The 27,005-nt window shown below is 38.7% G+C and overlaps 1 long non-coding RNA gene and 1 pseudogene across 1 annotated transcript in view; one reads left to right on the forward strand and one right to left on the reverse strand.

Moving 5' to 3' along the window:
• LOC124961858 (uncharacterized) overlaps nucleotides 1–27,005 on the forward strand; it is a 98,067-nt gene that overhangs the window by 26,510 nt on the left and 44,552 nt on the right. The gene's annotated exons all lie outside the window — the stretch shown is intronic.
• LOC124961856 (lysine-rich coiled-coil protein 1-like) lies at nucleotides 21,105–21,877 on the reverse strand (annotated as a pseudogene).

Consider the following 27,005-nt stretch of genomic DNA (forward strand, 5'->3'; position numbering starts at 1 on the left):
TTTTAATGCATTATCTAGTTTTCATATCTTCTTGTTGCTCTTGCTAAATGATTTGTAATGAGACAATCATAAAAGTTATTCTGGAACACCCTAGTCAGTCTGCTGTTAAAAGCTGTGGTAGATCTGAATAGTCCTAGATGATATTAGAAAATTTCAGATGAGAGTAACCATACTTTTGAAATGGACATACTCTTCTAGATAAATGTTTCCCTTCCCATTTTTTAAATTTTTAAATAGGCAATTCACTTTTATGATCATTTTACTAAGGATTCACTTGAGAGCTAAAAACAATATTGATAGGTACTAGCCTATGGGAAGCTTGGTCAGCTTTTAATTCATAAAAGTACAGAAAACATTCTTTTTTTAAAAAAATATTTTTTAGTTGTTGATGGACCTTTTATTTGTTTATTTATTCATTTATTTATTTATTTATATGCGGTGCTGAGAATCGAACCCAGTGCCTCACGCATGCTAGGCAAGCACTGTACCACTGAGCCACAGCCACAGCCCCAGCAAACATTCTTTATTCACTTCAGCCTTTTAATCACTATAGGTTTATAGATAAAAGGTCCATAAATAAATAGAAGTTCCAGAAATGAGTCCTTGTAAGTGTGTGAACTAGAAGTTCAGTGAGGAAAAGGAAAAGTTTTCTAATGAAATTGAACCCACTTCACACTGAACAATAAAGTTAGTCCAACTTACTTTGTAACTTAAATGTGGAGCATGAAACTAAGAGACTTTTGGATTTAGGCAACTATATTACTTAGAGAGGTTAGGAGAGGATGTCTTCAGGTGCAAAAGCATCATGAATACATATTTTTGGTTGGGGATGTAGCTCAGCGGTAGAGCATGTGCTTAGCACACAAAAGGCCCAGCATGCAATCCCCAGCACTAAGAACAAACAAAAAAGGAAAACAAGATAAAATGTATTTCAAAAGTAAACTACTTCTTTGAATTTAAGAACTGTTAAATCAGACACCATAAACAAAAATGAAAGACAAATCAGAAACTGAGAGAAGACATTTCTAACATAATCAAGAAAGGATTAGTAGTTAAAATGTGAAGGACTCTTAAAAACCAAGAAGAAAATAGGGGTAGAAAAATAGAAAAAAGTGAGCAAAATAAAGATTTAACAGAAAAAGAGGCACTAACACTGTCTCAAACTCAGACACTATTCCAGGTAATAGCAACAGAAGGAACTTACTGCAGGGCACTGACTACACAAGGGAAGGATTGTTGAGAGGCAAATGGGGACAGGGAGGACAATATGAAAAACCACTCCTGATCCCTCCTCAGGTAGGAGAACATGCTGCATTACTCAGTGAAAGCAGGAGCCACAGTGGTCAGACAGCCAGAGCTGGAGCAAAAACTGCAGTAGGTGAAGCCTAAGGTAGATACTGGAAGGGAGAAATCACTGGCTTCTCCCTCCTTTCTTTCCTTTAGTGCCTCTCGTTAACCAGTCTCATCCAGAATCCAGCTGGCATTGGAGCCTGGAAACAGAACCTACCAGGGCCAGGACAAGAAAGTACTGAGACATAGGTCTGAAGGCAAAAGGGTGCAGACTGGTGCACATGACCCAGGAAGATGTGAAAAAAAAATGCCCACCTTTATTATTAATCAAGGACATGTAAATCGAAGGCACAACACAGTATTTCAGTATATTTCAGAAACTCATTTCCAGAATGAAGGGCTCTGTGAATCCATTATAACTGGTAAAAATTTTACAAAGCTACTACAACAACTACTTAGAGTCGCTATAAATTGTCACAAGGGCATAAAACAAATGAAGAAATATTTATCCAAGAAACTTAAATCTTGGTAAGAACAGCAAGTGTCTATGGCACTTGAGGCATGACCTTCTCTCTATCCCTCAACCCCAGCTTAGCAGACAGATGCTCTACTCCAGGTAGGCGTGGCTTAGATAAAGCTCCTTATTGTTGCTTGTGTTCTTGATAATTGCCATTCTGACTGGAGTGAAATGAAATCTTAGAGTAGTTTCAATTTGCATTTCTTTAATCGTTAGAGATGATGAACATTTTTTCATATGTTTGTTGATTGATTTTATTTCTTCTTTTATGAAGTGTTTGTTCAGTTCCTAGCCCATTTATTGATTGACTTATTTATTTATTTATTTTTGTGCTAAGTTTTTTGAGTTCCTTATAAATCCTGGACAACAAGTGTTGGCTAGGATGTGGGGGAAAAGGCACACTCATACATTGCTAGTGGGACTGCAAATAGGTGCAACCACTCTGGAAAGCAATATGGAGATTCCTCAGAAGACTTGGAATGGTACCACCATTTGACCCAGTTATCCCACTCCTAGGTTTATACCCCAAAGACTTAAAATCAGCATACTACAGTGACGCAGATGGAACCAACCTAGATAGCCTTGAACAGATGAATGGATAAAGAAAATGTGGTACATATACACAATGGAATATTACTCAGTCTTAAAGAAGAATGAAATAATGACATTTGAAGGTAAATGGATGAAACTGAAGAATATCATGCTAAGTGAAATAAGCCAAACCCCCAAAACCAAGGGCTGAATGTTTTCTGTGATAAGTGGATGCTAATCCATAATGGGGGGTGGAGGATGAAGGAACTTTGGATAGTGCAGAGGGGAGTGAGGGGAGAGAGGGGGTATGGGGATGGGAATGATGGGGAATGAGGTGGACATTATTACCCTATATACATGTGTGATTGCACTACCAGAGTGACTCTACACCATATTCAGCCAGGGAAAGAAGTTGCGCTCCATTTGTGTACAATGTGTCAAAATGCATTCTACTGTGATGTTTAATTATTTAGAACAAATTTAAAAAAAAAAGATAAAGCTCCTTATCTCCCCTAGTCCCTGGCAAGGACCACAGTGTCTCCCGGGCAGGATAGGTTGCCAGCATTACCTGCTCTGTGTCACAGAGGCTAAATTCCAGGGGAGCGAAGCCATGTAATCAAGGACGCCATTCACCTTCCCGTACCTGACTCATTCGTAAGTGGAGACTCTACACCAGTCGTGGCAGGCTGAGTCCTCAGACACCATCACTGTTATAGTTCGGATGTGAGGTGTCCATGCACGGAGGTTCAGAGAAGTGATTGCGTCATGAGAGCCTTAACGCAATCAGTGAATTAATCACCTGATGGGATTAATTGAGTGGTAACTGAAGGCAGGTGGGGTGTGACTGGGGAAGGTAGGGCATTGGGGTGTGACTTTGGGCTATATATTTGTATCTGGTAAGTGCAGTCTCTCTCTGCTTTCTGATCATCATCTGAGCTGCTTCCCTCCGCCTCACTCTCCCACCTTACTTTGAGCCCCAAGGAATGGAGCCGACCTTCTGTGGACTGAGAACTCTGAAACCATGAGTCCCCAAATAAACTTTTCCTCCTCTCCAGTTGTTCTGGTTGGGTCTTTTAGTCACAGCAGTGAAATAGCTGACTAAAACAATCACCTTTGCCCCACTTGCTTATAGGAAGGAGGTTTCCCAATGGAAAGGGCATGCCAAGAAGACCAGAGGCAGCCAACCCGGTCTAGCACCTGCTTGTAAAGTCAGGCTGTCCTTAAGAGGGAAGCAAGCCAATGCTCTTGCCTTTATTTCTCCACTGGTAGACTAGGATTTTGTTGAAGCAGAAAGACAGGGCAGAGGAAGAGAGAGCTTCAAAACTCACCGCAAACAACTGACAAAGAGGACAGAATGCGGGAGGTTCAAGCCTAAGAATGTGTGTAAAACAGAGAGCATTTTGGTGGTAAGTAAATAGGAGGGGGCTAGCAGTTCCATGAGGACAACAAGCTAAACCATGCACCAACTAGGTTACCAGAGAAAACCAGGAAAAGCGACAGCTGAGAAGAGCCCTCCAGGGGTCAGAAGAAACTTCAAAGGCTGGCCTCAAAAATCTATCCCTGGGACTCTGGATGTAACTCAGAGGCAGAGGTCCTGGGATGCCTGGGATTCCATCCCCTGCAACAACAACACATCTAGGAGGCTTAAAGTCCCTAGTGGATGGACACAGTCAAGCTGTCCAAGCTTAAAGAGCTTGCTTCCTACAATGGAAGCTAGTTCTGTCTATGAACTGCTTCCACAGCTCCACACTCATACCTCTCAAATGGTGCTGGGATTGGCTTCATGACCAAGATCTATGAAGACATGAGGGAAAGAGTGTCATACCCAGTCACTTGCATCCAAGTGCTAAGACTGTGACCTGCCAGCTCTTTCCTTGAGGGGCTGAAAATAGTGGAAGGGGACCAAGATGGAAGCTGCAAATCAATACCTCAGGGATTGAGAAATGTGGACAGAATTGCCAGACAGGTGGCAGCTGCCAAGAAGGAATTTTGCTGTGTTCACGAATTGCCTCATTTTAAAAAAGTCGACCATATGAAGTGTTGATGAGAATGGGGAACAACTGGAATGCTCATAGACGCATGATGGGGAGTTAAATGTTATGAACGAGTTTGGAGTTTGGTGTTTCTTATGAAGTTTGACATACACTTGCCATATGCCTGGCTCAGCCATTCTTCTTCAAGGTTCTTTCCTTAGAGAAATGAAAACGTGTTCATGCAAAGAATTGTACCCGACTGTTCATGGCAGATTTATTTATATACAACCAAACCTAGAAATAACGTGTGTCTATCAGTAGGTGATGGGATAAACAAATTCTGATCCAGCGTATCCATATGATAGAAATCTATTTAGTGATGAGATGCATCTGCATGTTCAAGTTTTAAAATATTACATTGAATGAGCAACTTTACTTGAAAGAATACAAGGCTGTCTGACTTTTATGTGAAAGTGTGAAAAGAAATCTAATCTATAGTGATAAAAATCAGATCAGTGTTTGTCTGAGGCTGGAGTGGGTCTGGGAATCCACTAGGAAGGATCAAAGTAAAACTTTTGGGTGGAAAAAATTTCTATTTTCTGATTGTGGTGATGTAGGTATATTGCATTTGTTAAATTCAAAGAACTATACACTAAAAATCGGTACATTTTATTTTATTAATGTATCCCTTGACAACAGTAATAATGATGACAACACAACCATCAGTTCTTTTTTTAAAAACTATTTTTTAGTTGTCAGTGGACCTTTGTTTTTTATTTATATGCAGTGCTGAGAATCAAACCCAGGGCCTCACATATGATAGGCAAGCACTCTACAGTGAGCCACAACCCCAGCCCCCATCAGTTCTTTTAAAACCTCCTTTCTCCTTACCTCAGTCAAGGTCCCAAGATTCGGTTATAGCAAATTCAGACTATTTTTAAAAGAATGTTATTTATGCGAAGCACAGTAATACGTGCCAGTTCATCCCAGTAATCCAGGAGGTTGAGGCAGGAGACTCTCAAATTTGAGACCAGTTTGGGCAGTTTAACAAGATTCTGTCCCAAAATTAAACGAAAAAGGTAATTCATATGCTTTTCCTTTTTGTTAGTGTCTTGATCTATTTGGCTTGCTCTAACATTATCATAGACGGGGTGGCTTATACACGATGGAAATTCATTTCCTCCATTCTGGAGGCTGAGAAGTCCAAGATCAAGGCAAGAGGAGAATTGGTGTGTGGTGATGGCTGCTTCCTGCCATCTTCTCACTTGAACCTCACACAGCAGAAAGGGTGAAGGAGTTTTCTCAGGTCTCTTTTATAAGTGTACTAATCTCTATCATCCTCCAAAGTTTCCATTTCCTAATATCCCATCTGGAGAATTAGAACTCAACATGTGAAATTTTTTTTTTTTTTTTTGGTACCAGGGACTGAACCCAGGGTGCTTAACCACTGAACCACATCCCCAGCGCCCCCCCCCCCCCTTTTTTTTTCCCCAGCCCTTTTTTAAAAAAATATTTTTTATTTAGAGACAGGGTCTTGCTGAGTTGCTTAGGACCTCGCTAAGTTGCTGAGGCTGGCTTTGAACTTGAGATCCTCATGCCTCACCCTCCCCAGCTGCTGGGATTATAGGCGTCACCACTGAGCCTGGCAAGATATGAACTTCGAGGGGACACAAACATTCAGTCTACAGCAGTTAGTGTAATTTTTGAATAGGTAATAATTTCCATGGTTCAAAAATAGAAAAAGATACAGGGGGCTGGGAATGTGGATCAGTGGTCAAGTGCTTGCCTGGGATGCACAAAATCCCCAACAACCCCGCACCAAAGTATCTAGTGATAAGCCAACATACACCTATCATATGACTCAGCCATTCCATTCCCAGCTACTTTCCTGAGAGAACTGAAAGCATTCAAGATCACTACTTAACTATTCATGGCAGATTCAATTGATAATGATCTAGAAACAACACACATATCCATCAGCAGGTGACAGGATAAACAAGTTCTGGAATGGCATATCCACATGATCAAACATTTCTTAGTGAAAGTATACATAATAGTGTAATGTATAGTAGTACCATTTGCTATCTCTGAGTCTTGGGATGGTGGATGTTAGTGATGGTGATGAAAAGAGGAGTGAAAGTAAAAGCTGTTAGAAGAACTGACGATTGTTATCATCTTCTTAAATTAATATTGAAACAACCCATTTTTAAGATACAGTTCTTTAATGTTTATTTATTGGAGCTGGAGATCGAGCCTGAGCCGCACTCATGCTAAGCACGTGTTCCTCCACTGAGCTCCGTCTCAACCCCTCATTCTTTAAATGGGACAACTGTACTATGTCCATATCACCACTGCCACAGAGCACAGAATGCTTTCATCACTACCACTGCTAACTCGGAAATCATATTCCCCTTGCTATATTACCCAGTCCCCCAATGATATCAACTCATGTATTTTCTCCAGAGTTCTTTATGCATACACATTCAACTAGATAGCTGTATATTTCCCTCCTTTTTAAACACAAAAATTAGTAAAATATTCTACTTTCAGATGTTCATTCGATGTCCGCATAGCAAGATTTTTCTTTAATATATAAAGAACTTTCTCATTTTACAGCTGCCTAATATTCTCTTGTAAAGATAAATCACAGCATATTTAGCAGACTCTTATTGATGGATATTGTGATTTTTTTAATAGTTTCTTTATTCTCAAATCTAAGTGATCAGTCTCATACTGGTGGAATTTTAATAGAAAACTTTTTTTTTAATGACACTAAAGATGATGACACTGTTTCCAAATGTTTGGGTTGGCTGATGGCCACGACCTCTGCTGGTCTCAGAGTGAAAGCTGTCCCTGACCAATGCTAAATTTCTTATTCCTTCCAAACCTCCCCCACCCCGCCCCACTTTTCTTTGTGATTGCTGCATGGATGGGGAGTTAAGAGTTGGTTAGAGTTTAGTTTCAAAGTAGCAGGTGTGTCCGGCAGTAGCGCTCCTCAAATTTGGATGTTCACTACTTGGTGATCTTGTTAAAATGCAGATTTTGAAAAAAAAAAAATGCAGATTTTTGGTTCACAATGTGACCTGAGAGCCTACATTTCAGAGAGGCTCCTAGGTGACTCAGGCTGTTGTTCTAGGGATCACACTTGAAGGGGCAATGACCTACCGGGAACTTCTTTGCTTTTTTAGAAAGAAATATCTATAGCATGAAATTCACTGAGCTGCTTTGTGCAAGCTGTGCGACATTGGTCTTCATCGTCTCTTAACAACAGCAAGTTCTCAGAACGTTTGTGAAGTGTATGTGTCACATGCAAAACCCCATCCAGACTTGGGTACATATATTATGACAGATATTTTTAAGTTTTTTTAAAAAAGTATGGTACATCTCAAATGTGGTGCACAACTATCATATTTCTAACACACAGTTAGTTGTATCATGCATATGTTTAAATTGGTGTAATAATAATAATTGGTGTGACTTCCTTAACTTTCCCCCTTCTACCTGTTTTTTTTTTTTGACCTGTCATTTCTCATTTTATTTTTTTCATTGTATACAAATGGTGTAAAACTTTTCATCTCTATGGTTGTACATAATGTAGATTCACACCATTCAGGTAATCATACATGTACATAGGGTAATACTGTTTCATTCTATCTTTCCTTCCCCCACCCCCATCCCATTTTCCTCTACACCATCCAAAGTTCTTTCATTCTTCTCTTCTCCTCTGCCACTGCCCCCCCTTTCTGTATCATCATCCACTTATCAGAGAAAATATTAGGCCTTTGGTTTTTTGGGCTTGGCCTATTTCACTTAGCATGATATTTTCCAACTTCATCCATTTACCAGAAAATGCCATAATTTTATTCTTCTTTATGGCTGAGTAATATTCCATTGTGTATATATACCACAGTTTCTTTATCCATTCATCAACTGAAGGGCATCTAGGTTGGTTCCATAGTTTAGCTATTGTGAATTGAGCAGCTATGAACATTGATGTGGCTGCATCACTGTAGTATGCTGATTTAAGTCCTTTGGGTATAAACCGAGGAGTGGGATAGCTAGGTCAAATGGTAGGTCCATTCCAAGTTTTCTGAGGAATCTCCATACTGCTTTCCAGAAGGCTGAACCAATTTGCAACTCCACCAGCAATGTATGAGTGTGCCTTTTTCCCCACATCCATGCCAAAACTTATTATTGCTTGTGTTCTTGATAATAGCCATTCTAATTGGAGTGAGATGAAATCTTAGGGTGTTTTTAATTTGCATTTCTCTAATTACTAGGGATGATGAGCACTTTTTCACTTATTTTTTGATTGTCTGTATATTTTCTTCTGTAAAGTGCCTTACCAGTTCCTTAGCCCATTTATTGATTGGGTTCTTTGTATTTTGGGTGTAAAATTTTTTTGAGTTTTTTATGAACTTTGGAGATTAGTGCTCTCTGTGAAGTATGTGTGAAAAAGATTTTCTCCCACTCTGTAGGCTCTCTTTTCACATTATTGATTGTTTCCTTTGCTGAGAAAAAAACTTTTTAGTTTGAATCTATCCCATTTATTGATTCTTGCATTTATTTCTTGTGCTATGGGGGTCTTGTTAAGGAAGTCTGATCCTAAGCCAACATGATGGAGATTTGGGCCTACTTTTTCTTCTTTTTGGTGTAGGGTTTCAGGTCTAATTCCTAGATCCTTGATCCATTTTGAGTTGAGTTTTGTACAGGGTGAGAGATAGGGGTTTAATTTCATTTTACTGCATATGGATTTCCAGTATTGCCAGCACCATTTGTCAAAGAGGCTATCTTTTCTCCATTATAAGTTTTTGTCACCTTTGTCTAATGTGAGATAACTGTACTTATGTGGGTTTGTCTTTATATCTTCTATCCTGAACCATTGGTAGTCTACCTGTCTATTTTGGTGCTGATACTATACCATTTTTGTTACTATTGGTCTATAGTAGAGTTTAAGGTCTGGTATTGTGATACCTCCGGCATCACTCTTCCTGCCCAGGATTGTTTTGGCTATTCTGGGTCCCACCTGTTTTACTTAGGGTTTTGTGTGTGTGTGTGTGTGTGTGTGTGTGTGTATGTATCGCGTCCCCTGCCCGCAGAGAAACACGAAACCGGATCAGGGCAAGTTCTTTATTTTCTGCAGTCTGCTTCTTCTGGCTGGCCAGCAGCGGCGGGCCGCTCTTGCAAGCACCTTACATTACATACAACAACCAATCAGCTTATAGATCACGAGGGAAAAGCATGGACAGTAATGGAGCACAATAGTGTGGATATAGCAATCATGCAGTGTCCACGAGGACCCATAACCAATCACATTAACTTCCTCAAATAACGCCACTTGTTGGCAGAGAGTATTAGTCTGCTGGAGGTACCTGGTTTTGTTCTCAGCACTTCCTTGGCACCTTGCCAGGCACCATGTTGGCCACGCCGAAGGGCTGGGGGTCTGCAGTACCCCGACAGCTCCCCCTTTTTTATTTATTAAAAGAATGCTGGCTCGGGATCGTGCCTGTCTTAGGCGGAGTGGTCAACCATCGTCCTTACCCGTCATTGGATAACTGCAGAGCATGCTACAGCTCCTGTCTTAGGTCGGTACGCGGTTACCTCCTTCCTTACCTGTCATTGACTACCGATCCAGCATGCTCAGCCAGACTTGAGGAGAGCTGCCAGCCTCTAAGGCCATCATGGCTTGATGGAAAATGATGCGATCTCTGGCATGAACTTGGTGTATACGCATGATAAAGCGTGTGAGGAAGATAATTGCAATAATCATTAGCACACACAATGCTCCCATTCCTGCCCATTGCTTTACAAAACTGAAGGAAGAAGATAACCAATTTTGCATTTCAGATATAGGGGCTACATTAACTCTAGTAGAATTAAGGCTAACAATTTGTGATCTAAGAATGGCAGTAAGATTATCAAATTTATAAGACCAATTGGCACGTAGCTGAGTAGATATGATTTTAGACAAATTTGCTGCATAACTAAGATTATGATAAGCTACAGGTGTAATGCACAGTCCCAGCAGATGATAAATACACCCCACGCTTAACAGTTCTTGTATAAGGTCCATTTGTTCTTGAAGTAAGTCCACACGCTGGTTCACCAAAAGTAGTCCTGCTTTTAGGTGTTGATCCACTGTTTGTTGAGTAGACAGAGCAGTAGCTGTCTGCTGGACCACTTCATTAAGCTTAGTTGCTGACTGTACTGATGTCGTCAAGGCTACAGCTGCTGCGGCGACTGCTGCTGCTGATGCAACTATGGTGGTAATGACTGCTACGGTGATTCCAAAGTCCCTCTTATTTCTGGAAAGCAATACTGGCAATTCATCATCTGTAACAGAGACTGGGACTGGTAGGAAGGTAGGAACACACATTAAGTCTGCCAGCAGGAACCTAGAAGCATTTTAACATTGAGAGATAGCACAAATCTGAAGTACAATTGAGAGAAGCAGTTGTTTTGTTACATAGTTGAACTGTTCCTCCTAAGAGACTAAAAAGAGGTTGTAAGTTAGTTTATTCCGTGGAAACACACAAACTGAGTCGCAGCTCCAGTAAAGCACCGGGTTACCCTTATTACCCAGAGTTAAAAAAAAAAAACCCAAACAAAGAGACAAAGAGAAAGTTTATCTTTAGGGGACCTGAAGGTCTCCTCTATTCCCCCTTTTTGTTTATCATGGATAGAATCTTATATCCATTTGTCTATCCTGCCTCGGTTATCAGTTTGCTTAATCATTTGGTACTGTTGAGTAAGGACCATAGTTTGGATTGTTTAAAGGGAATAATACAGACTTCTTCCGGCAGGGAGAAAGCTGATATTTTGAAAGTCCCAAGAAGTGAGCGCACCCTACATCCCCTATAGGCAGGTAAATTTGGTAATCAATGGGCTCCGGAGATCCTTGACATTTGCAAAGCAGATGGCTTCATGGCTTCATTTCCTCGAATTGACCCGATTCCCTATTTCTACACTAACTACCTGTCCTTAATTCTGGCTTCATTCTCCGCTTTAGCTATAGGAACTCCCAACTGCTTCAAGGAAAAGGGGGCGTCGGTCGTTCTGGCTGCTTCGAAGCTGAAAGGGGGCAGTGAGGGGCAAGCAGTTTGGAGTTCCTTTTTTAAAAATCGGGTCAATCGAGGGGTCCGAGGTAGAAGTCTGGTTGGGGAGGAGCAGGTTGTAAAGTCATCTGGGGGTGGGTGCTTCTATGATAGAAGAACAAAAAGACATGAGTACTGAAATGAAATTAGTACAAAGTAAATGTTGCAGCATCTGGAACATGCCACTGAGTATCATGAAAATGACAGAAGTCAATCTTTCACCAGGAGGTGGAAGAACTGAGAAATTGTTCCCATAACTAGACCTAGTAAAGGCTGGAAAGGACAAGGCCTTTATTTGGGAACTTTAACATAGTCCAGGTTATCAGGAATGTAAACACAACATTTAACTCTTAATGTCATAGATATCCCAAAAAATATAGTTAAGCTACTTAAGTCATCTGATTGTGTAAAATATCCCTTTATTGGTATAACCTGTGTTTAGTAGAGAGCTCTATATTTCTGTTACTTAGGGCTAGGTAATCATACGAGCAAACACAGATTAAGTCTACCTGTGTAGCTTAGGAAGATCTGCAGGCCTTAAACTGACTAAAAACTTCTGACTCTGGCAGTTTCTCTTGATAGTTATCAGGCACATTTGTTGAAGAATCTTTTTTTTATTTGTAGCTTCTAATTTTCATACTAGTGGACTAACATAAGTGTACATCGTAAGTTACATTTAATTATTATTTTTCTTAAATGCCCAAGAATGGCTATATTTTGGTTTTTACTGTTTTGCTGGGTGTCTAGGATCAAGCTGGTCAAATTGACCTGGTTCCTGTCTTGTAAAGGAGTCAGCTGAATTCCCACAGGGGCCACTTGTAGAGAACTGAAGAGCAGCTTCTTAGCTCCTCCAGTACCATTGGTTAGGCAGGGTCTCCTTGATGAGGTGACTTCTTTAGGAAGCATTAAGGGATGTCTCCCTTTTTTTTTATGACCCTCCTCTGCAGCAGATGCACTGAGTGATTTTTCATCCTCTAGTCTCATAATTTCAATCTCTAAGTTTGATCTTAATCATCCAGCAAGCCAGTTTCACCAGTCATAAAGTGAGAGTACTGGGCTTTAACTTTAATGTTCATAACTTTACAGTTATTTACCCTTTTATCTAACTGGAGTCTGTATTAGTTCTGGAAGTTACTACTATGTGTTCTATAGGTGATGGCTTATTATCATAAGTTACCTAGGTTGCGTGTTTTTGAAGCAGCTACTTCTGCAAAACATTAACAGGTAACAGTTTTACAAAATGAAATTAGCAAGAGTAAAAATATATTTTGTTTGTATAATAGCTATCTTGAATTTTGACTGAGAATCACATTATATTTCCTATTTGAGATCATAGTAATTTTACAACAAAAACCAATCTTTTGATTATAACTTTAAATAAGCTGAAGTCTTACTTATTTTGGAGTCACTCTAACATGTAGTAAGGTGGGAGGCAGAGCCTTATCTCAGGTAAGGCGTGACTCTTTATAGATCTTAAGTGTTCTAATTCTGATGTTGATCTTTGCTTCTTCCTTAAATATCATTAAGTAGTTTACATATACTGTTTCCTGAGTCTATACAAACTTTATAATTAACACAATTTAACATTGTATCTAAAACATGAATCAAAGAAAGGCTGAGAGAGCTTTTAACTTTCCTTTTGTGTGTCAAAGTGGCAAAATATTTTTATGTTTCACAAAATTAACCTTTAAACAAGTCAGGCTCTAATGTTTAGAAATACATTTACATTTGAAATTTTTTATCTCAATGTAAAGTATAACCAATTTTACATATACCCTATTGATAACAGGTCCTCTAGTAGAACACTAAATGATAGAAATTAATCCCCAATGAAATTTACTCTTTATAAGCTTAAAATTACCATTACAGACAAGTTTATCTGGAGAATAGCAGCTTGATAAATTTCCTGCTTTAAAACTTGTATACCTGAAAAATATGAACACATTTAATATACAACTAGAAACCATTTCACAACTACCTTGACACCTTTTTTTACCAAATTTAGTTTTTAAAGAAAAATTTAGACTCTGTAACACAGTACAATACTTTAACAGTTGTTTAACCATAATTGTATACACCCCAATTTTTAAGACTAATTGTTCTAAAGAATAAAACTTAAGAGACACAAAGTTAAGAGTAAATTAGTGTTTCTAAGAAATCCTTGTCATTTTACCATGTCATTTTACCATATAGATTAAACTTTGGCTTATATTAGAACATTAGTATTTCACCTTAGGAAAAACCTTAAATAGCTTTAGCTGTTTTACATACATACAACCAACTTAGTTAAGTATGTTACCCCATGTAATTTAAGAAGTTAAAAGTACTTGATGTTATTTAACAATTAGCATTTTAACTTTGTAAATTAACCAGACATCTCTACAAACACATTTGAGTAATCCCATACATGTTAACTCCAATTTATTTATTTTATAAAAACCAAGATATCAGACAAGTGTCCTGAACAGGATCCGTTGCCTCTTTCCTGCTGAAGAAAAGTCCTAGAAGCAATTGATATTAGACATTTGTTTAACATTAACATTTCATTAGTTTGACCACCTGGAGACTTGCAAGTTATTTTTAAAGATATTTTACTTTTATTAGTTTACCCAATTTAAATTGAACCTTTTTAAATCACGTGAATAAAAGTATTTGGATCCATTTTTAAATTTTAACATTAAGAGCGCTCAGTTTTGACAAAACATGACATTAGACAGCACGACATACAGATAACATAAAATCAAAGGCCTTGTAACTTTATAGGTAAATGTTCATTGAATGAAACAGATGTTTAAAAACTTCAGTTGAATAAAAAATAGAACTGATCAAAAAGAAAAAAATCATTAACCTAGGTATGTAGGATCAAAATTATGAGTTCAAAAATACAGCATTAAAGAAAAACAAAACAAACAAAGAATCCTAGAAAATAAGTTAGTTAAGTTTAAAACGGACACCCTTTTTTTTTTTTTTTTTTTTTTTTTAGGTTACTTTTCCTCCTTCCCGCTGAGACTGCTGTAATTTATAATCCATTGTAGGCTTTGACAAGGCCAGGCAGGGGGGAGGGAGGATCACCCAGGACCTTTTAACCCTTTTTTTACCTGGTTGAGAAATCAGATTAGGTTTGAATGTAGAAAATCATGAAACAATTATCTCCCAATACTTGTGGGGACTATGGCTATTATATTATGTTCCCACTCTTTTTGAAGACTGAGAACATGATCGTTCCTCTTTAATTTCTTCTAAGATCTGACTTCCTTCTTCTAAAGGCCCCTTTAAATCCCTAAAAGGGTTTTTTGATTTACCTTGCTGCATCAAACAAGATTTAACAAGTGACCATATTGCCAGAGTTCCCATTGGCAAAGGCTCGCGTCTCTCCGCGTCGCGCAGATCCTCTCCTAGCTGTTCCCACTGAGGAAGATTTAATAATCCCTCGTCTAAAAACCATGGAGAGACTTTCTCTACAGTATCTAGGAACTTGAAGGCCGTGTTTGCCTTTAATGGTGTTCCGTGATTTTTTAAAAGTTCTCTAAGAGGCCACTGCATTCTAATCTTAGACAGATCCGTTCCCATGACTACGAGGTAGTTTACTAGTTTAAACACACAAACAAAAGACAGGCGCGCGCACGCACACACGCTCACTCACACACGCACACAATTTGGTACCACTTGAATCGTCCCTCCCACGGGGAACCTTTTATGATGAATCGTCCCTCCTCTGGGGAACCTCTTATGATGAATTGTCCCTCCGCTGGGGAACCTCCTGTGATGAATTGTCCCTCTGCTGGGGAACCTCCTGTAATGAATTGTCCCTCTGCTGGGGAACCTCCTGTAATGAATTGTCCCTCTGCTGGGGAACCTCCTGTAATGAATTGTCCCTCTGCTGGGGAACCTCCTGTAATGAATTGTCCCTCTGCTGGGGAACCTCCTGTAATGAATTGTCCCTCTGCTGGGGAACCTCCTGTAATGAATTGTCCCTCTGCTGGGGAACCTCCTGTAATGAATTGTCCCTCTGCTGGGGAACCTCCTGTAATGAATTGTCGCTGCTCCGCGAACCTCGAGACGTCTCACCTTTTGAACTCTCAAACTAATTTTTCTTGATTTGAAAACTTATGTGAACTTACCCTTATATTTTTTCTCGTTCCCGGGTGTTTCGGCACCATCTATCGCGTCCCCTGCCCGCAGAGAAACACGAAACCGGATCAGGGCAAGTTCTTTATTTTCTGCAGTCTGCTTCTTCTGGCTGGCCAGCAGCGGCGGGCCGCTCTTGCAAGCGCCTTACATTACATACAACAACCAATCAGCTTATAGATCACGAGGGAAAAGCATGGACAGTAATGGAGCACAATAGTGTGGATATAGCAATCATGCAGTGTCCACGAGGACCCATAACCAATCACATTAACTTCCTCAAATAACGCCACTTGTTGGCAGAGAGTATTAGTCTGCTGGAGGTACCTGGTTTTGTTCTCAGCACTTCCTTGGCACCTTGCCAGGCGCCATGTTGGCCACGCCGAAGGGCTGGGGGTCTGCAGTACCCCGACATGTATGCATTGTATTGTTTTGTTTTTTGGTACCGGGAATTGAACCCAGGAGCACTGAAACACTGAGCCACATCCCCAGCCCTTTTATTTTGACACAGGGTCTCACTAAGTTTCTTAGGGCCTCACTAAGTTGCTGAGGCTGGCTTTGAACTTGCGATCCTCCTTCTTCAGCCTCCCCAGTCACTGGGATTACAGGCATATACCACAATGCCTGACTGTTTTATTAAGTTTAAAAACTTCTTTCAGCAGCTGTTCTGGGTAAGCAGTGAAAGCACATTAAAGTGAATGTAAAAAGAAAAAGGAAATGGAGGGAGAGCTCATGGACCAGCGATGGATGGGTTCAGCACAGGAGGGGCACATCTTGGGGGTTGGCGGGGAAATGGCGTCAGGCCACCTCAAGGGTCTGGATTTTATAGGGCTTAGCAGATCCAGGTCATGGGAGGAGTTTTGATGGTGGGGTTAATTTAGGGCGAGGCAGGAGGGCTGGTAGGGAAACAGTAAGGGAAGTCCTCCCCGGGGTCTATTCTCCACATCCTACAAGCAGTTTTATTTTACCTTTTCTGGGGTGAAGCAATAGAGATCAGAATTTACATAATTCATGAGAGTCATATTTAGTGGTGACAGCCTTATTTCGAAAGTAGCTAGAGGCCAGGCCACTAGTAATCCAGTGATGCAGGAGGCTGGAACAGGAGGATTCCAAGTGTGAGGCCAGCCTCAGTAACTCAGCAATTTATTGAGACCTTCAGGAATTTGGGGAGACCCTGTCTTAAAATTAAAAGACAAGGGATAAAACTCAGTAATGAAGTGACCCTGAGTTCAACCACCAGTATATGGGTGGGGAAGCAGCAAGAATGTCTGACGAAGAGCTAAAGTATTGCTTCTCCTTTTGACTCCCTCCTACAATAATAATAAAAATAAATGCCAACTATTAAAGCACTAAATATTAAGGAATCCAATTACCTTAATAGAACAGTCTTTTACATGTTTATTTAGAAATCTACAAATAGGGTCATAATTCTAGTATAATGATGAATGAATCACCATGCATAGAAATCCTTGCTAGGGAGCTAAGTGCAGTGGCTCACAGCTGTTATCCCAGTGACTCCAGAGGCTGAGGCAGGAGGAATCCCAAATTCAAGGCCAGCTTCAGCAACTCAGCAAGACCCTGTCTCAAAATAAAAAGGGTTGCAGATGCAGTCAGTGGAAGAATGTCCCTGAGTTTGATCCTCAGTACCACCAAAAAGAAAACAAAAATAAAAACAAAAACCTTTCTTAGGACTAATCTATGCTGACAAAATATTTGAAAAAACAAGCAAACAAACAAAAAAAACACTTGTTTTTCTCTGCTGGAGATGGAACCCAGGTCCTAATGCATGCTAGGCAAGCATTTTATCACTAAGCTACAATCCCAGCACTCCTCCAAAAACTGCCTTATTTGAAAAATTAATTCAATATTTGTTTTGTGTTATGGCTGTATCAACTCGAATTGCTTTTGGAATCAGAGAAATTCGATCGATGAAAGAACTATACACAGAGCCATAAAAGGTAGGATAGAAAACATAAATATAGGTAGAAAGGACTAAACAAGAGTGGCCATGACTTAGAGTTCAGATATAAAGTTTGCTTTTGCATGGATTTAAAGTCCAGATTTAAAAGTCTTTTCACATGCCTCGATCATGACATTTTCCACAGGCGCACCAATATGATACAACCTAAATTCACAAAGTGGAATAATCAGAGAAGAAAATGACCTCCTTCCCTGTCCTGGTAATGGTCAACATGTCAGTAAATGTCCTTCATCCCAGTAAGGGTCACGTTCCACATAACAACACAAAGTAGAACTGAAAACATCTGTTAGATCATGTCACTGTACTATGATCTTACATGTGTAAATAGGCCTTGGTAAGGTGAAGTTAGCACATCCGCTCAAACACCTATTCTACCCTACCCTGCCTCTGAGTGTGGACTCCCTTCCTTCCTTCCTTCCTTCCTTCCTTCCTTCCTTCCTTCCTTCCTTCCTTCCTTCCTCCCTCCCTCCCTCCCTCCCTCCCTCCCTTCCTTCCTTCCTTCCCTCCCTCCCTCCCTCCTTCCCTCCCTCCCTCCTTCCCTCCCTCCTTCCTTCCTTCTTTTCTTTCTTTTTCTCTCAATAAATTCAATCTGTGCCTGACTTTGACCCATCCTTAAATTCCTTTCTCTGACAATGTCAAGGACCCTCACTGCCTGAATTGAGAGGTTCACCTCCCTTTTAGGGGACCACTCCTCAGGATTCTCATCCTGGTGGCACACAGGCAAGAGACTATATTTTTTGTCCATAAAATTTAGCCCCATAAACTGTTACAAAACGTTTTCTTCAGAATTCACATATATAACTGGGTGTGGTGGTTCATGCCTGTAGTCCCAGATACTTAGAAGACAGGCAAGAGGATCACTTGAGTCTAGATGCTTGAAGCCAGGTTGGGCAATAGCAAAACCTTGTCTCAAAGAAAGAAAGAAAAATAGCTCACATATATAAAATTTATTATTTTAAAGTATACAATTTAATGGTGTCTAGTATATCAACAGTTGTACAACCATCATCATTGTCTACTTTCAGAACATTCATATCACCACAGAAAGAAAGCCTACAACCATGATCCGTGACTTCCATTCTCCACCTGCTGCCAACCACTAATTTACTTATTGTTTCTATGGATGTGCATATTCTGAACATTTGGGTTTTGCTTTGCTTTTTGGAGGGTACAGGAATTGAGCCCAGGGGATTATGCATGCTAAACACATTTTCTACCACTGAGTTATGAAATCACATGTCTGAAATCATGTTTGTGTCTGGCTTCTTTCACTTAGTATATATCTTGAAGTCCATTCAGGTTTTAGCTCATAACTAAAACAGCTGGGATTTTGATAGGGATTGCATTACATGTGTAGATCACTTTGGGATTACTGCCACCTTAACAATACGAACTATTTCAATTCATGAACATAGAATGTTCTTCCATTTCTTTGAAGTCTCTAATTCTTTCAACAATTTTTTGTAGTTTTTGGTGTACAAAGATCATGCTTCTGTGATATTTATTTTAAGTGTTTTATTCTTTTTTATTCCATTATAAATGAATTTTTTTTTTAAGGTGCTGTGGATTGAACCCAGGGCCTTGTGCTTGCGAGGCAAGTACTCCACCAACTGAGCTATAGCCCCAACCCTGAAATTGTTTTTTTTAATTTCATTTTCCAACTATTCATTACTAGTGTCTAGATATACAATTGATTTTCATATGATGATCTTATACCCTGAATGTTCACTGAACTTGTTTATTTGGTCTAGTAATTCATTAGTGTATTCCTTGCATTCAATAGAATGTCATCCTTGAATAGAGAGTTTAACTTCCTCTTTTCATACTTCAGTGTCTTTTATTTCATTTTCTTGTCTAGTTGCCGTGGCTAGAACCTCTAGTAAAATGTTGAACAAGAAGTGGCAAGAATGGAGAGATGACAATAGAAGTCACTTGGTATGATCTGTGTGTACTTTGCTACAAAAGTTGAAAACCAGTTTACATATAAACTCTAAGGTTTAACAAAAATTTTAATGTTAAAAAAATCAAAAAACAAACAAAAGCCCAAAGGGTAAATTTATACCATCATTCACCATGTCATACCTTCAACTCGTTTCTGACCTAGTTTATGGTACCTTTGCACTTTCAGAAATCCCTGACTCAACATTCTCTGTCAAACCAAGTCCATTCTTTTTGCAAACTTATGGGGAGAGGAAGACAGAATTTCTAAAAACTTATTAATAAATAACCAAATTAATAGGAGACTTAGACTTCTGATACCTGAGTTTTCTGTGTTAGTATTATTCCCCAGCTTGGTGTCTGATTCTTTGAGTCTTTGCCTGTAGCAAATCCCTCAAGTCATGTAATGCTTAGGATATCTCATTAAGAAATTAATACTGGGACTGGGGCTGTGGCTCAGTGGTAGAGCACCTGCCTAGCATGTGGAGGCGCTGGGTTTGATCCTCAGCACCACATGAAAGTAAATAAATAAGATAAAGGTACTGTGTCCATTCTACAACTGAAAATTTTTTAAAACTTAAAAAAAAAAAAGAAATTAATACTACTTGTGGACAAAAGAGTATTATTTCATTTAGGTATTTGCTGAATGTTCTGAGTCAGAGATTGTAGCCCTTGAATTCAGTAAAACAATGTATTTGAAGATTCTTAATAGTTTGAAACAATAAAAAATTATTTCCTTTTAGTCAAAAAAATGTGCTCTCACACTTCAGTCTTAAACTCTCGAAAAGTTTGTATCATCTGTAACTAGAAATGAGAATTCTTATTTTGTCTAGTGATTGAGTTAACTATGAGAGTTTACAACAGTCAAACCATTTAGATTAGATATTGTTATACTCACCAAAATATCTTATGTGTAGCAGAAAGACAACTTTTTTTGACTCTTTTTTCCAGAAATTAGAACACTTTATTATAAACATTTTCAGAATATAAACTGATTTTATGTTGAGACTCTTCAAAACTTTTAAAACTATATGTAACGTAAGTTTATTATTATTAATGTATTTCATTTTCCACTTTCCGACCTGGAAAATACACTACCAAATTAGATCTAACAAAGAAAAAATAAATCTAAATTGCTGGTTAGTGAAAACCAACAAACTTAAAATGAATAGCAAGTCTTTTATTCATCCTCCAATTTAAAATAAATCATCTTCCAAGGGAAAATAATCTCACAATCATAGCAATTTGATGAATTAAAACAGAGCCATTCTCCTAAAAAGAAATCAGATTATATGTAAGAAAAATGTAGTAGTGCTTTTAGAAAATGAGGAAAAGGAGGCACTCCCATGTTGGGAGCAAGCACACAGAATGCTTCATGTTCCTGTGGTATTTCTTCTTTTTTTGTATCTTTTTAGTTGTCAATGGACCTTTATTTCATCTATTTATTTACATGCACTGCTGAGAATTGAACCCAGTGCCTCACACATGCTAGGCAAGTCCTCCACCACTGAGCTACAACCCCAGTCCCTCTGTTAAGGTTTTCTAAAATAGTACCTGTTCACAAAAGAAAAGAGATAAGAACATGAACATCATAAAACCCACCTCCTTGACTCTTTTTTCAATTTAACCTAAGGAGAACCAGGTATGGAATTTCAAAATCCAAGGAGGGACTGGTCCCAAAGCATGGTCCTCCGTCCTTTCCTTGCCTTGGTCCTTTGATTTTCTGTGCTTATGATCTTTTCTCTTAGAGGCTACATCTCAACTTTTTTTCTCTGTTGGTTAAGCTTTTCTGCACTGATCTGTGCAGTTTCTGTCTTTACCTTTGTTTTCTTTCTTTGGATGCCCTTGTGTCTGTCTAAATACAATTCCTCAGAACCTCTTTTCATCTGATGGGTGAGCAGCTCCTCCTCTGGTTTTTCTCTGCCATCTTCTGGGTGCCTTTTCTTCTCCTGATGTACCCGTTTATGTCTGACTTGATGGGCACTAGGACAATTTCTTGAGAAGAGGTGCTTGTGAACTCTGGATTCTACCTCTTATGAACCACAATTATATTATTGCTGAATAAGGTTCATGGGCACTTGTTCGTTTGAGAAACAGTCCTTGGGGAACTGACAGTACTCAGAGAGTCTAGTCTCAGCCTGCCATACTAAGCTGATAAGCACTGAAGTAACTGGTTTTCCACTGTTTGTGAAATATTGCATGATCTTGGGTAGGTCTGGGCAGTTCCAGATGGGAATTTTTAATCAAACGTTCTATATCTGGATCTGGGATCAGTATTCTCTTCTCTGTACCCACAGGTTTCTGAATAGTCCTCTGTCATCTATCTGAAACAAGTCTGTGGCTCTAAGCCTCTGGCTTTCTGTATTTCAGTATAATCTTCAAATTCATCTTGAAAAGGGTCATATGACTTCTTTGCATGCTTCATTATGTTGACAAAAAGGGATTCTCCTCATCAGGTTGAGAACTTGGTACAGATATCTGATCATATTTGCCCATTAATTGCTTCAGATTTTCAGCATGAACTTTCTTCATATAGTGAGGCTGTGTAAGAACCAAGGGAACTCATAATGGGAACTCATTTATTATCCAAACTGAAGCATTATTCCACAGATGTCTTTTATAAAAAGTATATGTTTAAAAAGTATATGGGCACCACTTCAGGACCCTGACCCACCTGCGCCCCATGCGGACTCAGCACCCACCTCTGTGGCTCCCCGTCTCCCATTGCATTTGGAAGCTGTTGCAGCCATCTTGGATTATTCCCAAAGTGAAAACCGCCATGTTAAGGTGCGGCAACTGCCATCCTGAGATGCCGACTGGAGACTGGAAACTCAGTGTCAGGGACATCAGGCTACTCTCATGCATCAGGCTACTGAAGATTGGGAGGTTTGAATAGTATATGACTGTTATATTATAGATTTTTTTCTTTCTTTTAAAATTTCTTTTTATTTCTTTATTTTTCTTGCTCTATTTTCCTTTTGTTTACCTGTTTCCTCAGAGTCTCTTTCTCCCTTTTCTCATGCTAAAAATCAACTTTTTTTTATTCTGTTTTCACTCTTCCTATGATCTAATACCTCTATGTACTCTCTTCTTATCCCATTAACAGTTACATCCTACACCCCTCCCCATCCTCTTTGTCCACCATTAGAAATTGTAGTCCTCATTGCAAACCCATTGGTTATACTTTAGGTATACTGTAGGTTATACTGTAGGTCATCCTGTTTATTATGACATTACTGTTAATGTCTTCCTTCATAGGGGCTATTTGGTATAGGGCTGCATATTGTTTGTACTGGGTGCTGCTAATATTGATCTCCCCCTTAAAAGAGAGGTTTTGGAAACCTGCAGGGTCATTATAAACCTATAGGGGGGAAACTGCAATACCTCAGATCTGCACTGTTAGAGGAGAAAATACACAATCAACATGAAAAAACAAGAGAAGAAAGTGTTCCAAACAAACCAAGATGCTATATTAATAGAATACAATGACAGCATGATAGAAGAAATGTCAGAAAAGGAGTTCAGAATGTCCATAATTAAAGTGATCTGTGAAGCAGAGGATGAGCTAAAAGAGCAAATGCAGGCAGTGAATGATCCCTCCAATAAATAGTTAAAAAAAAATGCAGGAAACAAAAGATCATTTCAATAAAGAGACAGAGATTCTGAAAAAAACCAAAATGAAATCCTTGAAATAAAAGAAACAATAAGCCAAATTAAAAACTCAATGGAGGGGCTGGGGAGATAGCTCAGTCGGTAGAGTGCTTGCCTTCTAAGCATAAGGCCCTGGGTTTGATCCCCAGCACCAAAAAAAAAAAAAAAAAAAAAACTCAATGGACAGCATCACCAACAGACTAGATCACTTGGAAGACAGAACCTCAGACAATGAAGACAAAATATTTAATCTTGAAAATAAAGTTGATTAAACAGAGAAGATGATAAGAAATCATGAACCTCCAAGAACTATGGGATATAATGAAAAGACCAAATTTAAGAATTATCAGGATTGAGGAAGGCACAGAGGTACAGACCAAAGGAATCAGAAGTCTATTCAATGAAATATCAGAAAATTTCCCAAACCTGAAGAATAAAATGGAAAATCAAATACAAGAGGCTTACAGGACACCAAATGCACAAAATCACAACAGATTCACACCAAGGCACATTATAATGAAAATGCCTAACATTCAAAATGAAGATAGAATTTTAAAGGCTGCCAGAGAAAAGCAACAGATTACATATAGGGGTGTAATGGTTAATTTGAATTGGATTAAGAAATGCCGATGATTAAGAGGCTTCCGGGGGTGTCCATGAGGGCCTGTCCAGGAATAATTGGCATGTGGGATAGTGAACTGAAGTGGAGACCTTCCCTAAGCATGGGCAGCACCACCTAATATGATGGAATGAAAGCTGGAAGATCAAGGAGGCAGACGTAGATGCAAGTTCAGTTCTTCTTGAAGGGGTCCTTGATTGCTGCTTCGATCATCTGAGAATATTGTACTCCCGCTTCTTCACTATTCCAATGTGGCCTCCACCAGTGATTCTCCAGGTAGTTTCTAGAAGCCCTGGTCTCAGACTAGGGTAGCACTGTTGATCCTTTTTGTTCTGGGACTTCTGCATCTTGGACTGCGCAGCTACTGTTTCTTCCAGCTCTCCAGCTGCAGATGGCCATTGTGGACTATCTAGCTTCTGGTCGTGTAAGCTAATCTAATAAATCCCCTTTTAATAATCATACTTCCTGTTGATTCTGTTCCTCTAGAGAACCCTAATACAAGGGGAATCCAATATGGATATCAGCAGATTTCTCAGCCTAGAGGACCTGGAACAACATATTTCAAGCTCTGAAAGAGTATGGTTGCTAACCAAGAATCTTATACCCAGCAAAACTGACCTTCAGATTTGATGACAGAATAAAATCCTTCCATGATAAACAAAAGTTTAAAGAATTTACAAATAGAAAGCCTGTACTACAGAACATTCTCAGCAAAATATTCCATGAGGAGGAAATGAAAAACAACAATGTAAGTCAGTAAAGGGAGAAACTACCCTAAAGAACAAACCAATCAAAGGAGAAACCAAGCCAAAATGACCAGGAATACAAATCGTATCTCAGTAATACCCTGAATGTTAATGGCCTAAACTCGTCAATCAAAAGAGATAGACTGGCAGATTGGATTAAAAAGAAAGACCCAACAATATGCTGCCTTCAAGAGACTCATCTCATAGAAAAAGACATCCACAAACTAAAGGTGAAAGGATGGGAAAAAAATACCATGCACAAGGATTCAGTAAAAAAGCGGGGGTTTCCATCCTCACATCAGATAAAGTGGACTTCAAGCCAGAGTTCATCAGAAGGAATAAAGAAGGACATTTTGTACTGCTTAAGGGAACCATAAATCAGAAAGACATAATGATTATAAATATTTATGCCCCAAACAAGGGCTCATTCATGTACGTCAAACAAATCCTTATCAATTACAGGAACCAATTAGACCACAAGACAATTAATACTGGATGACTTTAACACACTGCTCTCATCACTGGATAGATCTTCCAAACAAAAACTGAACCAAAAAACCATAGAACTGAATAACACAATCAATAACTTAGACTTAACAGACATATATAGAATATTCCACCCATCAATGAGCGAATATACTTTCTTCTCAGCAGCACATGGATCCTTCTCTAAAATAGACCAGATGTTATGCCATAAAGCAGCCCTTAGTAAATACAAAAAAATAAAGATACTACCTTGTATTCTATCAGATCATAATGGAATGAAATTAGGAATCAGTGATAAAATAAAAAACAGAAACTACTCCAACACCCGGAGATTGAATAATATGCTATTGAATGGTTCATGGATAACAGAAGACATCAGGGAGGAGATAAAAAATCCTTAGAGGTAAATGAGAATGACAACACAGCATATCAAAATCTTGGGGACACCACGAAAGCAGTACTAAGAGGAAAATTTATTGCATGGAGTGCATTCAAGAAAAGAACAAAAAATCAGCAGCTAAATGACCTAACATTACATCTCAAAGCCCTAGAAAATAAAGAACAGAATAATACCAAAAGTAGTTGAATACAGGAAATAATTAAAATCAGAGCTGAAATCGATGAAATTGAAACAAAAGAAACAATTCAAAAAATTGACAAAACAAAAAGTTGGTTCTTTGAAAAAGTAAACAAAATTGATAAACCCTTAACCACACTAACGAAGAGAAGGAAAGAGAAAACTCAAATTATTAAAATTTGTGATGAAAAAGGAAATATCATGACAGACACCATTGAAATATATAACATAATTAGAAGCTATTTTGAAAATCTATACTCCAACAAAATAGAAAATCTCAAAGACACTGACAAATTTTTAAAGACGTGATCCTCAAACTGAATCAGGAGAACATACACAATTTAAACAGATCAATTTTAAGCACTGAAATAGAAGAAGCCATCAAAAGCCTACCAACCAAGAAAATCCTGGGACCAAATTGATTCTCAGCTGAGTTCTACAAGACCTTCAAAGAATAACTAATATCAATACTCTTCAAAGCATTACATGAAATAGAGAAGGAGGAACACTTCCAAACTCATTCTGTGAAGCTAGTAGCCTGATACCAAAACCAGAAAGATGCATCAAGGAAGAAAACTTTAGACCAATATCCCTGATGAATATAGATGCAAAAATCCTTAACAAAATTCTGGCAAATCACATACAAAAACATATTAAAAAGATAGTGCACCATGATCAAGTGGGGTTTATCCCAGGAATGCAAGGTTGCTGCAACATCTGGAAATCAATAAATGTAATTCTTTACATCAATAGACTTAAGGTTTAAGAATCATGATTATTTCAATAGATGCAGAAAAAACATTTGATAAAATGTACACCCCTTCATGTTGAAAGCACTAGAAAAAATAGGGATAGTAGGAACATACCTCAACATTGTAAAGGCTATCTATGCTAAGTCCATGGCCAACATCATTCTAAATGGAGAAAAACTGAAAGCATTTCCTCTAAAAACTGGAACAAGACAGGGATTCCCTCTTTCACCACTTCTATTGAATATCATCCTTGATACACTAACAGAGCAGTTAGATAAAAAAATTAAAGGGACATGAATAGGAAAAGAAGAACTCAAGCTATCACTATTTGCTGATGACATGATTCTAAATTTAGAGGATCCAAAAAATTCTACCAGAAAACTTCTAGAACTCATAAATGAATTCAGCAAAGTAGCAGGATATAAAATCAACATGCATAAATATCATGCATTTCTATTCATAAGTGATAAATCCTCTGAAAGAGAAATTAGGAAAACTACCCCATTCACAATAGCCTCAAAAACAAAACAACAACAACAACAACAACAAAAAACTTGGGTATTGATTGAACAAAAGAGGAGAAAGACCTCTACAATGAAAACTGCAGAACACTAAAGAAAGCCTTAGAAGATGGAAAGATCTCCCATGTTCTTGGATAGGTAGAATTAATATTGCCAAAATGGTCATTCTACCAAAGGTGCTATACAGATTCAAATGCAATT

The sequence above is a fragment of the Sciurus carolinensis genome, chromosome 12 (assembly GCF_902686445.1).
Source record: "Sciurus carolinensis chromosome 12, mSciCar1.2, whole genome shotgun sequence".
Classification (NCBI taxonomy): domain Eukaryota; kingdom Metazoa; phylum Chordata; class Mammalia; order Rodentia; family Sciuridae; genus Sciurus; species Sciurus carolinensis.